The 17,640-nt window shown below is 40.1% G+C and overlaps 1 protein-coding gene across 2 annotated transcripts in view; it reads right to left on the bottom strand.

Annotated features, from left to right (window-relative positions):
• The window catches only part of OTUD7A (OTU deubiquitinase 7A), a 164,416-nt gene extending 149,477 nt beyond the window's left edge, over positions 1 to 14,939 (bottom strand). For both annotated transcript variants that reach the window (XM_075208121.1, XM_075208122.1), the window contains exon 1: positions 14,762 to 14,939. The gene's annotated coding sequence lies outside the window, so the exon portion shown is untranslated. The remainder of the gene's footprint in view (positions 1 to 14,761) is intronic.
• Between the last annotated feature and the right edge of the window lie 2,701 nt (positions 14,940 to 17,640).

Below are 17,640 nucleotides of genomic sequence, written 5' to 3' on the forward strand. Positions count from 1 at the left end.
GATTTCTCTTTTGTTATAACCAACTGCATTTAAAATGTAACAACAAAAGTTTGGACCAAAAAGCAAGTAAGTTATTAGATGCAGAAGGAGGCCTCAAAATTACCTAATCCATGAGTTGCAGGCACCTTCCTAACAATCCTTAGGATACATACACAGTGGAATTTAGCCCAGCACCCTGTGACTTTTTATTCAGCTGCGTTCATAGCACCTGAATGCCTGTAGAGATAATTGATTTCAAAATTAAATGTGTTGTCAAAACATGCATTTTTTTTTTTTAAAAGTTTGATAAGTATAGCAAGGAGCTTTGATAGCGTGCCAGGCCTTTTGGAAATTGTTAGAATAGACTGGCATCGCATTTACTTTAGAGATGAATGATGTTGATTATTACAAATGCCCAAGGTGTGGTCATGTGGGGAACTGAGCCAATGAGAGGGAAGGGGGGGTTGGGGGGACATGACAATTATGGGGTAAAACAAACAAAATGTGTGTGCTGGAAGCCGTATAGCACGTTAGGAATGAACGTGACAAGCATTTTACAACTTACTTTCAGATACAACAATTCCTAGAATTCATTTCACAAAAATCTCAGATAATATCACATGGAACCGTTGGGATAATATCCTGTACACAACAAACACTGGTACATTTCCTGTATAGGAAGCACAGCTACCCACAGGTTGAGTCTTTAAATAAAGTGATGGGCAAGACTTACAAATAGTCAAGAACATGAAGTGTATTTTGGTGAAAAGTAACCAGAACAGAACCTTGACGCACCAGTACTCTTTCAGAAATGGGGGTGGTGCTTTGAAGCACAGAAGAAGAAAAAAATAGCCCACCGCAAGGGAGGATGAACATTTGCGACCATGAAGGTATAACACAGCAGAGAGAAAGGGAAATCCGAAAGCAAGTTAGCTAGCCGAGGACTGAAACACTGGCGGTAGCAAGGTACAAAATCAGTATGCAGAAGGGAAGTCCATTAACAGGCTGGGATCTGGAACACAGACAATAGTGCAGTACAAAATCAGGATCCATCAGAGTGTGGTCAAAAAAGCAAGGATATACGGTGGGTGAAAAAACAACGTGTGTAAATCTATTAAGGGTGCTTCCAATGAAATTACCTGGAATTACCTTTGGAGAGAAGAGCCCAAGTAGAACCAGGTCCCAAAACATTGCTTAATTCAGATGTAATGTTCAAGTTACCCAGAGGATGCGCCTTGACCTATTGGGCATGCCCTACACTGGTCAGTTCATTCCTGCTCAATCCCACATAAAACATTCTGCCTGTGAGAAAAAGACCAGGTCAGCAGCAGTGAGAAGTATGTGGCTGATAGCAGGGCCGGAGCGCTGCCGCACAACCAGCTTCTTACCAAATGTGGAACAGGGACGTTGGCAACTTCATGGGAGTATGGCACTGGACTATGACATCACAGCTCTACACTCCCAGCCCATTCCAAACATGGAGGAGCAGCAGCCAACAGCTTCACAGGTAAGAAGTTGCCAGCTTTGTCCCTTCATGTTAGTGGCCAGTGCTCAGTTTGGGGCGCTATGGTGACAATAAAGACAGTAAATGAGTAACATAATGTCACTTATTCAGTGTTTTATGAATCGCCTAAACTTCGGAGCCCTAAGCAACCATCTAGGTTCACCTAAAAGCAGTGCCAGCCCTAGCTGACAGGGGGCCAATAATTCTAATACTACATTGAATTACTGTATTACAAAGTGAAAGTTTGATGTAGGATTGTTTAGTTTGTCCCATTACTTTTGGTCCCTTAAAAAGTGGGAGGCACATATAGAAACCGTTGTAATTCCTACACCGTTCACCTGATTTGTTTGTAAATACCCTCAAATTTAAGCTGAAAGTCTGCAATTAAAACACATCTTGATAGTTTCATTTCAAATCCATTGTGGTGGTATATAGATCCCAAAATATGAGAATTGTGTCGATGTCCCAATATTTATGGACTTGACTGTATGGGGCATACTCAATTGTCGGCGGAAACACCGAAAATCTTGCGCTCCGCACACTATTATCATTATTACGGCGATAGTGCGTGAAAAAAACGTTATTACGGTAGTTTTCTCGCTGGATTTCAGCTCGCAGCTCCCTGAGCCGCGAGCTGAAATCCAGCTAACTATTACCGTAATAACAGTAGTAGTTTTAACGCGGCGGGGAATCCGGACAATTAAATATGCCCCTATGTGTTAGTGATTTGCATCAGTTTATATTTGGTCATCTGCCAGTATGTGTACCTAAGTACGAATGTAACATGGGCAACATTGTGCCTTTTTAAATAATTGCTTACATTTCAAATGTTCCTCTCTACTTATATCGGAGAATCAAATTTCTTAGTCTTACAATTTTATATCCATTAAACAGAACAGTGTAATACAAAGTATTAAAAAGTGTCACATAGCTAGCAAAATGGAGCCACGCTGTTTATCTCTATCTTCTATATTTGAAGAACAGATATATTGTTAAACGTTTCATTTTATCACTGAAGTCCCCCATACAAACACTTTACACCATTTACTAGCACGAGGCAAATTATAGGTTTGAAATATGTAAAACAGTCTTTAGAAAATGACTAAAACAAGAAACCAAGTGATATTCTAATATTTTACAACAAACATTCCAAGCTCTGCATTGTAGATGAAGTTACATGTATATGTAATATATTTTAGGTATGAGTAACTGTATGCAGAAACAAATTAACAAATAAATTATATGCAGGTAAAATGTCCCAGCTGATAAATCTGTTCACGTTTATAAATATTACTTAAGCATTAAATTACATTAGACAATGGTGACGTTCCAGGTCAAAATGTAAAATAAGTAAAATTAAAAACAAGACAATTATTTCTCCTGTCCTTGGAGGTAGGGATCTTCTGAATATGCAAATATTATTAAAATGAAAATATTGCATTTTTAAAACTTAAAGTGAAAATAATTACTGGACTTGTATTATGTGCTGTTCTTGCATTCTGTGGTTAACTGCATTGGTACCGCCCATGAAGTTTTCACAGCATAAAACTAGCCAACCAAATGAATGGCAAAATTTTACTTAAGTAGCTACTGGTAGCTTTGCTGGCTGCCATATGAAACTTAAGTCTGCAGATGAAAATGTCTTATGCCTGAGCTGGGATAATTACAGTGTTCTATATGTTAGGTCAATGCTAAAAAGGGAGTTTGCAGTCAAAATAAAATTAAATTGGAGGCCAATCTGTCATGCAAGATCATATGTACTCCCCATGTTTGTGTGAGCTTCCCCAGGGTGCTCTGGTTTCAACCTACAGTCAAAAAACATACAGATATGTTAACTGACAAAACTGACGTGTGTGTGTGTGTGTGTGTGTCTTAAGTAGGGAATTTAGACTGCAAGATGCATTAGGGCAGGGACTGATATGAGTGACTACAGTCATGGCTAAAAGATTTGAGAATGACAGAAGTATTGGTTTTCACAAAGTTTGTTGCTTTAGTGTTTTTAGACCTTTAAATAAAATTACAAGCATTTCATAAGTGTCAAAGGCTTACATTAAGTTTATGCAAAGAGTCAATATTTGCAGTATTGACCCTTCTTTTTAAAGACCTCTGCAATTCGCCCTGCATGCTGTCAATCAACTTCTGGGCCACATACTGACTGATGGTCGCCCATTGTCTAATCAGTGCTTGGAGTTTGTCAGAATTTGTAGGTTTTTGTTTGTCCACTCGCCTCTTGAGGATTGTCCACCAGTTCTGAATGGGATTAAGGTCTGGGGAGTTTCCTGCCATGGACCAAACATTTTGATATTTTGATTCCTGAGCTACTTAGTTATCACTTTTGCCTTATGGCAAGGTGCTCAACCATGCTGGAAAAGGCATTGTTTGTCACCAAACTGTTCTCGGATGGTTGGGAGAAGTTGCTCTTGGAGAATCCTTTGGTAGCATTCTTTCTTCATTGCTGTGTACGTAGGCAAAATTGTGAGTGAGCCCACTCCCTTGGCTGAGAAGCAACCCCATACATGAATGGTCTCAGGATGCTTTATTGTTGGCATGACACAGGACTGATGGTAGCACTCACCTTTCATTCTCTGAACAAGCATTTTTCCATATTCTCCAAACAATCTGAAAGCGGAATCATCAGAGAAAATTACTTTACCCAAGTCCTCAGCAGTCCAATCCCTGTACCTTTTGCAGAATATTAGTCTGTCCCTGATGTTTTACCAGGAGAGAAGTGGCTTCTTTGATGGCCTTCTTGACACCAAGCCATCCTTCAAAAGTCTTCACCTTACTGTGCGTGTAGATGCATTCACACCTGCCTGCTGCCATTCCTGAGCAAACTCTGCACTGGTGGTGCCCCGATCCCGCAGCTGTATCAACTTTAGGAGACGGTCCTGGTGCTTGCTGGACATTCTTGGGCACCCTGAAGCCTTCTTCACAACTATTGACTCTCTCTCCTTGAAGTTCTAAGTGATCCGATAAATGGTCGATTTAGGTGAAATCTTACTAGCAGCAATATCCTTGCCTGTGAAGCTCTTTTTGGGAAAAGCAATGATGACTGCATGTGTTTCCTTGCAGATAACCATGGTTAACAGAGGAAGAACTAAAATAATTTCAAGCACCACCCTCCTTTTAAAGCTTCCAGTCTGTTATTCTAACTCAATCACTATGACAGAGTGATCTCCAGTCCTGTCCTCGTCAACACTCTCACCTGTGTTAACGAGAGAATCACTGACTTGATGTCAGCTGGTCCTTTTGTGGCAGGGCTGAAATGCAGTGGAAATGTTGTTTTTGGGATAACGTTCATTTTCATGGCAAACAGGAACATTGAAATTAATTGCAATTTATCTGATCACTCTTCATGACATTCTGGAGATTATGCAAATTGCCACCATAAAAACTGAGGCAGCAGACTTTGTGAAAAATAGTATTTGTGTCATTCTCAAAAACATATGGCCACCACTGTACATATCATATGTACAGTACTATGTAATATGATTGGCACTATATAAACTTTAATAATAATAGTATGCAGGTATATGGCATAATAAATTACACTTTGTTAATTAAGTGGTCTGTAATCCTCTTGAGATATTCAGAGTTCTTGGGATCTTTCACAGAACATTATTTCCACAAAAAAAAAGTTGTGTTATATAAATTAGCTACAATCAAAGCAGAAATCCCATATAACATTTTTTCCTTAAATAGCAAGTTAAGTACAGTACATTTTAAGCATTCATATGACAGTCATTTTTCTTAGCTGTCCTCCAACAATTATATCCTTTTCAAAATCTCTCTGGAGGGCAGACAATTATTGTTGCCAGTCACACTCGCAGACTTTCAGCTGGGACACTATGAAGGCGTCTCTGTGGCCATGTGATTGCAGAGGGGGGGGGCGGGAGTAGGGGCAAACTGAGCTCAGAGGAGCATTACAAAACCTATCTGCTCAATATTTCATGTCCCTTGTGACTGTGGTTGACTGAGGAACCCATGCAGAACTGTAAATCATTAATAGCAGACTGAAGAAACAAAACAAATGAAAAATGTGTATTAACAAGATTCTTCTTGTAGCCTGTCAGAGGGGTTTATGTTAAATAAAAATATACCTTATTTTTCATGCAGTTGCTGCTTTACCATACATAGAAATCTATGTAACTTTTTCAGTTCAATGAAAGAACAAGTTGGGCATTCTACAGGAGAGGCGGAATAGTTAATCTCTGGGCCCCATAGCAAAACTTGGGCAGGGGCCCGGGGTTGTCGCTTTAGCCTCCAGGGTCCCTCACTCTGCTCTCACTGCTCACACAAGGGAGAACGAGCCTTGGAGATTATTATTATTAATTTTTATTTATAGGGCGCCACAAAGTATCCATAGCGCCGTACAAGGTCAAACAATGGCACAGTACAAGGTGAAACAGCACAGTACAAGTAACAGTAAGCACTATAACTCTGGGGGCTCAGGCACAGCATGAAAGAGAGGGAGGGAGGGGAAAAGTGAGTATAGGCAGGTAACTATGGCCCAAGAGGGTGGGCACGGATGACAGGTTGAGAGTCACTGAGGGGAGTGGAGAGAAGCGAGAGGAGACAGAGGGCAGAGGGACTGAGAGGAGGTGAGCTGAGTAGCTGGAGAGAGCAGTTAAAAGTGATGGAAACAGAAGGTAGGAGAGCCCTGCTCAAAGGAGCGAACAATCTAAAGGGAGGGGAAGACAGACAGACACATGGATGAGATGGAGAGACGGAGAAACGGAGACGGAGTCGAGGAAGGGGGAGAAGGGAAGAAGGGATGAGAAAGAGAGGTAGCCGACCGGTGGGAGTTTAGGCATGAGACTGGAAGGCTTTAAGGAAAAGGTGAGGGCCTCACCCCCAGGCCCTGTAGCGGCTGCACACCTTGTAGTTCCACACTGCTCTACAATGTTAATATGTGCTGTGCAGTGGAGTACGCAGTGGAGTTCAAGATATTGCATTCTTTTATTATCAATTTCTGAGAATGCTACTCATAAAGTTCTCACGTACAAATATGTAAAGATTTTGGAGAATAGAAAGAAGATTGGGGGTGTGATTGAAGGGGGGTTGAAGCCAGTGAGTGATTAAGCACTCAGGTCCCCCTGGGCTAATACGTTCGTAGTGCCCCCTCAGCTTCTACACCAGGCTAATACGCAACAAGTACAAATCCAACTTCCTACATCACCACCAATGTTTATCTTCTGTGTTTTTGAAACTCAGCTCCTCTTGGCTTTTTAAAGGGGGGTCGCAGTAATCTTTGTCATTAATTTTCATTAAAATCTGAACTGTACAGCAGAACAGAGGTATGAATGAGCGCTACTGAGGGTGAAGGGGGGGGGGGGGGGGCTGTCATGCAAACCTTGTCTCTACTACTTGCTTATCCTCAAGCGCTGACCGAGGATGACTTGTTGTCTTCAGCCTGTACACTGGGAATATGTCAAGATTAAAACTTTACTACACTTTTATTTCTTGTTTTCTTTGCTTTGGAGAACAGCTATTCTCTTATATTTTAAAATTAATTTCTGTTTATATCTCCCTCTGTCTCAATTTTGCATCACCAAAAATCTTGCGTCCTCCCAATAGTTTTGCACCCTAGTCAGCCTACTGGATAATCAGGCCCTGGTCGAAGCCCAGGGGGAGAAGGCCGAAAAAAACAAAAAATACTTGGGAAGTGGAGTATCTTTAATGAGTAAGTGGCAAGTGGATATTATTGTAAATTGCGGAGGGCTCCCAGAACTTACAAAAAGATTTTGTCTTTTATTACAGCAGTCATATATTTCATACGGTAGATGCAGTGGTAGTCATGTTCTCGAACATGACTACCTGACAACACTTACCTCGACATATTGAGTGCAAAGCTGGGGACCCCGGCATGCTGTGAATTTTGATTGTTGAATAAAATGACTTTGAATCACTGCGGCTGTGTAAGGCCGCGCAGAATCACGTGAGTTTTAACGCCGGCAGTATTATTGTGCCTCTTAAGGGTTCCACGGAAGGAGGCTGCACCTGTATATTATAGAAGTCTTCTTAACTACATTACACAGGCGCAGCCTCCTTCCGTAGAACCCTTAAACAGACATTCAAATACAAAAAGTTCAAAGGTTTGTTCTTTACAAAATAAAATGTTGCTTAGTGAAAATAACACAAAATAATTAAATAGCGAAAATAAAAACAAGTTAATAACATTTCCACCATTAACTGTCAGTCCATTCTTTCCATTGTTGCCTGAAGAATTAAAGTCCATAAAGTTAGACAGGGTGAATCAAGTGATCTGTCTAGCAGGACTGACTACAACATAACATTCTGAGTTTCCTTGCCATGAAGATTTCAGAATGCAGGTAGTCGCAGCAGGGTAACAAAATATGCATGTTCTTTTTCCGGTATCTAATATCTCTAAACATTCATATCTTTGGATTTTCACAGGACATAATCAATTATTATAATGTAATGGTTTTATTGCATTTACCACCAAAATAATGGAACAGTCTGAACAATCCCCATGTCACATAATAATCCAGGGATCCCAAACAGCATGTAACCTCTCATAGTCACCGGATTCAACACCAAACTTGGATTTGTGCAGCTTATGGCTGGCGCTTCCACTAGGTAAACCTAACAGGAAATCTAAAACACTGAATGAGTGACATAATGTCAGTCACTCACTGTCTTTAGTGTAACAGCGGTCCACCCACACTGAGTGCTGGCCACTAACATGAAGGGGCAAAAGACACATACCACGTGCGGGGGTAGCTGGCTAGTACTATTATTATTTTTTTAATTTGATAATAACTTCCTCTTTGGGCACAGCACCTCCATGCTGTACCCACAAGGCACTATCCTCAGCCTCCATTCTGGTCTAAAGTGTTAGAAGTGATGACATATAGGAGAGGTGTTGGCAGTGAACAGGTAAAATTCAGCCCAGTTTAGCAATTAGCATACTGGAAGCTCCAAATGTTGTCAACTGTTGTCTTCCTAGCAGATGGTAAGTTCTACTTTTAGTAAATAAAGAAATCCCAACTGTCATTGTGGTGATGTCCAATCAACAAATAGACACACTGTGCCACAATGCAGTGGGCACCAGATTTCCAATAAACCAGTATGATATGGAACTTATAGAATTTGTCAGTCACTAATGGAAAACATGTACAGTGATTTGACAGGCTGCAATCTAAAGAGTATTCATTGCTTCAGCCTACAACATGATTGCTTTCAATGTATGTAAGTAAAAGGTACAACACATACAACACTCAATATATTTGTGTCCACAACAAATAATCCACAAATGTAATTTAAACTTTACAAAACATATTAAAATTGTGTGGTTTTATTGGTAAATTAAATTATGTTGTGTTACAATACTCATTGAGCAAATATTTCCCCTCCCACCAGGTGGGGGGGACTCTGTGTGTCTCCCCTCTACCCTTCCCCTTTTCATTGTTCATTGTTTAGTCCCCTTTTTTTATGTTCTGTACGCCAAATCCTTGCAGAATTTCTCAATAAAAACTTTATTGATGGAAAAAAAAATGTGTATTTTAAGGATATGTTTCATTGAGCAGCATCTCCTCTAAAAGAGAAATTAAATATTGAAATGAGATTCATAGAACTAGTTGTCTCAACCTTTTACATGTTACTATTGCCACGCAAATCATTCTTTTCTCTACACAACAGTGTGGTACTATGGTATAAATACTACTTTGGTATGATTTTCTCTTAGTCTGGCATTAATGTGATTGCTTTTAACATGGTCTGATTTAGTTATTTTTTGTTTTATTTTATATCAATAAAATACGATTGATTTCTATACATCAGTTTTTGTATATGTGTTTATGTGGCCAGGGGGTTAGTTTGAGCACTCTAATTGATCTTGCTTATACTCCTGATGCAAGCCTTGCATATATGCTACTGGTGTACAGCTGGAGGCATCTTGAGATGTGTCTCACTGAGCATATGGATATAAATGCACATTTTCAAGTGTTCATCTTTTCCTTCCTACGCTCACGACGCAAATGCGTCCAACTCTACATGAGCCCCCTAAATCACTGACCAGAATAGTAAACAAAACAATATATCATTTTTAAATGTATATTTTAGATTTCTATTCTCTGTCATTAAGATGCAACAGACATACAACGCACTTATTATCTAATAATTATATATTTTAAGTGTCAGTTAATTACATTCACTCTACTGGTTGTTCTTGACACATAGTGTTCAAAAAAAACTTTCTTTAAATAACAAACCCTTGCTGTCGTATGCCTGTGATTTATGAAGACTCGGATGTCCAGCCAGGCACCATGCCAGATTATGCAGGCACTGAAACACAAGATTTCAGTGAGCACTCATAGACTGAGTTTACGTAGTTATGAGAGTGCTGAGGTGAACAGTTTCTAGTTACAAACGTGCACTACCAGGTTCTCTGATTCATTATTGCTATAGCAGCCAATTACAAAATCAGTGTAGTCAATATGCAATGTAGTATTTATACTATGCATTACTCTACATTGCTAATTGCAGGTTTGTTTACACATATATTGACATTTGATATTTATCCACATATTCTGCATCTCTGGAGTCAACAATTCTTACAATTTCATAACACACCAAATGCACACTGGGTAAGCAAATGAGTGATAAAATGATAGAAGCTCAAGTAGATAAAACATCCAGTTGTCTCTGCAGAATTTTCCAAGTTTCTAAATTAAAATTGTTCTTATAACTGTGTATAGATTATACTTTGTTCAATATTACACACACATAATAAATAATATATGTATATATATATATATATATATATATATATACACACACACACACGACCTGTCACATACACAGAGTGGAGGCAACTATTTATTTTGGGGATGAAAGAGAATATTTTGCTATACATTTACTATGATCTACTGACATTACTGAGGCATAGAGCACAGAGTGGAATAATGGAATAATAAGATACATTCATATAACTATTGGCCCAGGACACAAAATGGCTGCTTCCACTGTGGGTAAGTGACAGGAAAAAACACATAAAACATCAGGTGCTAATTGATATATTAGGGTGACAGATTCAATTTAAGTAGTTGATAATGTGACTATAGATCATAGTTTACTTTTAAGAAAAACAAACTATACATAAGTGGTCATGTACACCCGTGGACATTTGCCCTGTGGGTGATAAAGTTAGGAGTTATGTCCCACTCACTGCTGCTCTGCAGTGGCAGGTGAGCGCAGCAATGAATGGCTGTTTGGATGAAAGGTGAAGGGGTTAAGGGGCAGCCTAGCACTTCAGTGTATTTAACTGAATCAAAATTTGACAATGCTACAATATAATTTTGCATAAAGCTGGGAAGACACCTATGCAATCATACTTCAGGTGCAATTTCTGTAACGTTTGAATGTCCTGATGAGCATGCCCATTCATGTGTACATATCTACACAATTTACCTTCAGATCTGTGAGATTCATCTCTCATAACCATCTGTTGAAAAGCCATTGTTCCACCGTTGATTGTGATTATAAGGAAGTTTAGAAAACCAAATCAACAGATATGATAAAACATGAATGTGGGACTGTAAACACATTGCAATATCTGACCAAACAGTCGTGAATCGTGTGAACTGCACGATAATTGCATATGTGTGCACTTAGCTTAACTTGTTAGCTACAATGTCTTGCAGTGAATTCAATGGTATATACAGGATAAGTCCACTGCATATGCACAGCCTCAAAGCGTTGTCAACTGCTTAATTTCAGTGGGTTTGAAATCCTCTGCATGAAAAGCTATTCACACTGTGTATTTAAAAATCTGATCAACATGAGCAAATGACACAATATTGGGGGACAGGGGTATGCAGAGTGTGATCACTCTCAATGGTAAGAAAAATCTCTTCCTTTGCAGGCATCATAAGATTTCTTTAAAATTGACCCTTGCAGTCTATTTATAAGATAATTCAAAAGAAAAAGAAATCCACAAAAGGCAGACATTTTTTTTATCATCTCTTATTGTCACCCACCCTGCGATAACAGTAATCTGCTTCATTCTGTCCTCTCTCTCACCTGCCACCAACCTCTTCAATTCCTCAACGCCACAGCAAGATTGATTCCCTCTCTCACTACATTGCTTCTGCCTCCCCATTCCACCAATCCCTTTACTGGCTTCACCTCACCCTTACCTACGAAGCCCTCAGCCACCCTCTCCACCTCACCCTTCATGTCAATACTCATCTCACTCCACACTTCTTCCCACTGTCTCCAATCTGCTATGGTTTCCTGCCTTAACTACCCGCTAACAACTTAGTCTCCCTCACGCCTTCAAGACTTCTCCAAATTCCGCTCCTCAAATATGGAAACCACTTCCACCCGCTATCAGATGCTCTCCCAGCCGCCACTACTTCAAACATTCTCTAAAATATCACCTGTTCACCAAAGCTTACTAGCTTTCTCTTAACTCCTCCACACTGGCCTGCCCTTGTTTCCCCCACATAAATCTGTGTCACAATAACCACCTCTTAGGTTGTAAGTTCTTGCAAGCAAGGTCCTCCTTCCTCTTGTCTGCTTTCATCTTGTCCAGCTATGTGAGAAGACTCCCCACCACCTCCTCATTCTCTACTAACATATTACACTGTATTATAACATTCAATAGTAAACAACTAGCACACTGTTTAAAGCTGTTATTCTCCCTCCCTCTATGTCTATTCTCTGCCAGGTTGTCCTTATGTCTCTGTTATGTGCTCTAACTACCATTGTATGCCGCTGTAAATTTTGTGGCGCCTTATAAATAAATTATAATAATAATATGGGTGGCGACCTTCAACTTTACTACAAGAAAATTGCTCTTATATCTGACTTTCATATGTATTTTCCAACAATTTATTTAATTCGGATAGAGCTATTTATTTCCATTACCCTTGGGTACCAAACAAAGCAAGCACACAGAAGGGCTGTGTCATATCTAAAGGCATTGCAAATATTCAACTTTGGCCAGATGATATAAAGTTTTGGTGAAAAACACACAAGCCAAGTCAATAAGTTAAAGTCAACTGAAGTTAGAACATCTTTTAAAATATGTACATAAATGTAGATTGGAGTACTGACAAAACCACAATACGTGAGTCAATTTCCTTATAGCAAGTCAACTCTGGGGGCACTCAGACATGTCATGGCACCCCAAAGCTTTTCTGTGACCCCAAGATTTATGAGACATTTCATGGACTTTCAAGTACGCTTGAAAAATTTCTAAAGTGCTATATGTACTACAGTTAATTAGCACCGTCTGTCCAACTGAGATGCATAATTATCTGTATATTTTTTATACATAAAACATACAATGACAACTGTACATATGGTAATAACATCACTGAAATCACACTACAACTGAAGTATATTTTTATATATATAAAAACATAATATTATGTAGATAATGTTAAAGTCATACAAACCTAGCTGTACAATAAATATTTGCTTATATTAAAAAAAAATAACAAAACTAGTTATTTTTATTGTTTGCTTATATAGCACCAATCACACTACGCAGAGCTGTAGAGGATATACAGTCCTTCGCATCAGTCCCTGTCCCTTTTGAGCTTACAGTCTAAATTTTCTACCACACAAAGATATATATTAGGGCCATATTGTCAGAAGCCAATTGACCTATCAGCTTTTGGACTGTGTGAGGAAACCGGAGCATCCAGAGGAAAGCCACCTAAACACGAGAAGAACATACAAACTCCACACACCTGGGGTCCTGGGTGGAAACTAACCCATGCCCACAGCAATGTGAGACAGCAATACTAAACACTTTGCCATCTTGCTGTCCTTTAGTTGTTGAAAAATGTATTGATGTGCAACTAATCACTTCAAAACTCCAAATTTTGACATATTATATATAACCTTGGTTACCACAACTCTTGATATTTACAGAAGGAATACTGTACATGTATATCACTGTGATACAAATATTCACAATGAGATAGAGAGAGCCAATAGGCAAAGTGTTGTCATCAGGCCTAGTGTAGTGTACTATGCAAAATGCATACACAATGTCACCTGCCCTGGTGTACCATATATAGTGCACACGATGCTACCAGGCCTGGTGTATCATATACAATTAACAAGTATACCAAAAAGCCTGATACTATATACAATGCACACACCATGAAACCACCAGGTTTGATGTGCCATAGACAGCTAGGGATTGCCATCTGGCTGGTATTTTATCGACCTGAGGAGTAAAAATGGAGCTCTGTGTGATCACGTTATGAACAGTGCAGAAACAAATTGGAAATAAGAAGGCTGACATTTATAGTTTTATACACAGAAAAAAGAGACAACACTATATATTGGCTAGAATGAGCTGTCCCAAGTCATGATGTGTTATACACAGTAATAACTCTAATGTTAGAATTCAGAGTGTACCATATCAAATTATATGAATGTCATTATGTTATTACCCAGTGATGACAATATTAACTACATTACAGTCACCCAATTTATTATGCACGATATAACAACTGTATGTGACACTCACAATTGCAATCTTGGTATAATAACGCTCAGGACACTTGCAACTGAGCCCCTGACATGACAATACTATGTGAAACTCATAAGTGACCCTGATATAACAGCATATGACACTTATGATGGAGACTCATATATTACAATTCCATGTGACACTTGCACTAGTGACCCTGATATTACAATTCAATGAGACACAATGGTGCCAAATATATAACAACAGCAAGTGACTCATATGACAATGGAGTGTGATGCTCACAAAACAGTGGTTACAGAATCACAAGTACATTTGAGATGCACAATGGTGACCCTGATAAAATTGCATTTGACGAGGAAAATGGTGACCCTGATATCAGAATTGCATGTGACATACAATTGTAATATAATGATCACCATTGTGTATCTTACATATATATTGACATATCAAACCCTACACAGAACACACATTCATTCCTATATCTTCACATTATGATGCTGATGAGCATAATTGTGTTCTGTGACTGTGAATGGGACCGACCAGTAGTGACTGCACAGTGTGGAGGTCACAGCAGCAAAGCATTTAAAGGGAAGTCCTGGCACTGCAGTGCAAACTCACAATCTACTAATACATCCATTCAAGGTGATCACACAATGCGGAGTGACCATGCACCAGGGACATAGGACAGTAAACACCGATTCTGTCCCGTCTCTGCAGTGCAGAGACATAACAACAATGCACACAGACCATTTAAAGCTCGGGGGCTTCAATACATATTCACCAATATCCCCATGACTTACCTGTCTCAGATATTCTCCATCTCCGCCGTGCATATCACTGCATCAGGCTGTCGGACCCAGGTTAGCAGGTTTAGCAGAAGCTGCTCCAATCCCAATCACTATACACAGCATCCGATCTTCTTACTTCACCCTGCAGAACTGAGAGACAAGCCCCCTTGTCTTCAAGACGTGTGACGTCACCCAACATGGCCCCGCCCACCGACCCAAGCATTAGAACGCGATGAAGGAGAAGAATCGGTGAATGACACAGGCGAGGTGCGGGTCATTGGCTCAGCCACCTGTCAATCAAAGCGCGGCCGCGATGATGAAGACTGCCCAATAGGTGGCACGACTGAGCAGGTGAGAAAATGAGGGGTGGGGCTATACGACAGACAGAGGACACTAGGTGACGTGGTGGTTGGGATGCAAGGCAAGCTATGATTGGTTAATGACTTAAACGCTGAAACTGTCCTCAGCTGGTACTTGAGTATCTGAGTGCTGCATCCTCAGCTCCTCTTATTTACAGCAGCTTAAAGGGGCAGATCCAGCTCAGCCAACTGCTGCCTGTGGTAGCTGTGATGCTGGCTTGCTGCACTGGAACTCGGGAATTTAAGGACAGTCTAAAACATACACATATTTTATTAATCAACTTTGGATCTCTAGCGATGTATGCTAAACATACTAACGGAAAGTCCAAGATTTTTTAAGACTTCTGTACTTTAACTCCTGCGCAACTGAGCCTGTTTTGGCACTTTTTGGGCTGTTCACTTAAATATTAGTAATTTGTTTATGCAGTGCCCACATACAGTATACCTTGTTTTTGACAGATTGAATTTCAGAAAATACCTCTTGTCACAGCAAATTGCAAAAAAAGTGTCTTTTTAATTAAAAAATTGCAAGGAAGTGATCTAAATGTGTGGATTGTTTTTCTAAACTTCACCAATAAATATGTTGTGGTTTTTGCTTTGGCATCAATCCACCGTTCCAAAACGGCAAATAGCAGCATTCTACACAATTTTTCATAGTAAAATGTATACTTAAAAATGATAATGGACATGTTTTTTGCTATTTTGAACGAACATGAATGAAATGCCTAAAAGGACATATTTATCAAGCCTTAACTAGTGTGAAAATGTCACTTTTCGCTAGAGAAAGGCTAATTTTAGTTTTGGTGCTATCTATTAAAGCCCCAGGGACAGTAAGGGATGTCGCCAGAAGTACATTTAGCCGGTTGCCTCTAAATAAACTTGCCTGGGGAACCTTATTTAACAAGGACAGCGGTGGGACAAGTACCTCCGCTGTCCTCCAAATGCTTTCACCATCTCTGCAATAGCAGAAACGATACAAGAAAAAAGTACAGAGACATCCTTTTTTCAAATTGGGGTACCCCTGATTTATTTTTAAGCCAAGATGGGGGAGGTCTGTGCCGTCTACTCCTATCCCTGGACTATCAGAAAAAAGAGGGTTAAGAACCAGAGCTCTGTCCTTTATGCTGCTGCTCATGACCCTCAGTATAAAGGAAGTGTCCCACCCTAAATACAGACTAAGTTCAATAGGTCAGAGAGATCTGGAGCAAAACAAAGATCAAATGTATAGCCATACTTGCCTACTCTCCGGAAACTCCGGGAGTCTATGGTGACACAAAGACGACTCCACGCCCCCTCCTATCCCTGTTAAGTGACCTTTTTCTCCCCGGAAGACAGAGTCACAAAGTCGACAACTGTGTGTATAGCGTGAGTGGTCTTTGAGGAGTAATGTTTCTACACAAGGCGTATAGCGTTCTCAATATACATGTCAACAATAATCCTGTGTTCTCAATCAACTGCACTGTCTGTATCTTCCCCAAATGTTCATTCCATTAGTTTAAGTTAGAGATGCTCACTGATAACTGGCGTAATTCTACAGCAAATACATGGACAGAGTGAAGCGGGCGGTCATGTACAAGAAGACCCTAAAAGGTGGGAAAAGGATTCCGGATATCCCCACCATGCTGTGCGCCTTCTTTGTCTGCAACTGCATCCGCAGAACTCTTATTGAAAAGAACATTTGCTCTGCTGGGAAGTCCATGTCTCGCTTTTTCCTCCTGCCTCTTTGGAGGACCCTTGGTTGGGACAAGTGGGATAGCTCCTTCCCTTACAACTGGACTACACCTTGGTTTTACCTGGAAGTTGGATAATCTGTGAGGGAGTACAATCTGGAGGGACTTAAATCAGACTTGTGGAAGCCAAAAACTGTCCACAAGCTCATCAGAGCTAAAGACATTATGGAGTCTGTTCCAGGGCTCCCTGCTGCAACAACAAAACACTTGTGGGAGTATGTGGCCTCTAAGAGGCTGACTAATAGACACAAAGGCATTGCATGGAAGGCTATCCAGGGGGGTCTGCCTCTTAGGATATTCATGCACTCCCGGAACCTGTGCTGATATGCCCACTGTCCCTTCTGCATCACCAGGAGGCCTGGAACCTAATGAACTGCTTTAAGGACGCTATTTGGCTTGCCAGAAATCGCCTCATCTTGAAAAGGGAGAAGATGACCATCCAGGACTGTCGCAGGCTGATCCACAGCCTACTAAGAGACTATAACACCAGTGACAGTCCTGAGGAAGAGGAAGATGATTAATTTTCTGTCTCCCTCTTGTCCTCCCCCTATGTGTCTGTTTATTCAATATAACACTGTTGAATTTGCCTGCAAATTCAGAAGACAAGCCTGCTAGCTCTCCTATTTGTATTTCCGCAATAACTCTTAGCAATGGAGCACTCCTCTTTGTCTGTTACCTATATAACACAGTAGAATTTGCCTGCAAATTCTACAGACAAGCCTGCTTCCTTCCTATTCATCAATGACTCTTAGCAATGGAGCACTCGTCTTTGGGTGTGTATTAGACCCTACACTTAGTAGTG

The sequence above is a fragment of the Mixophyes fleayi genome, chromosome 4 (assembly GCF_038048845.1).
Source record: "Mixophyes fleayi isolate aMixFle1 chromosome 4, aMixFle1.hap1, whole genome shotgun sequence".
Classification (NCBI taxonomy): domain Eukaryota; kingdom Metazoa; phylum Chordata; class Amphibia; order Anura; family Limnodynastidae; genus Mixophyes; species Mixophyes fleayi.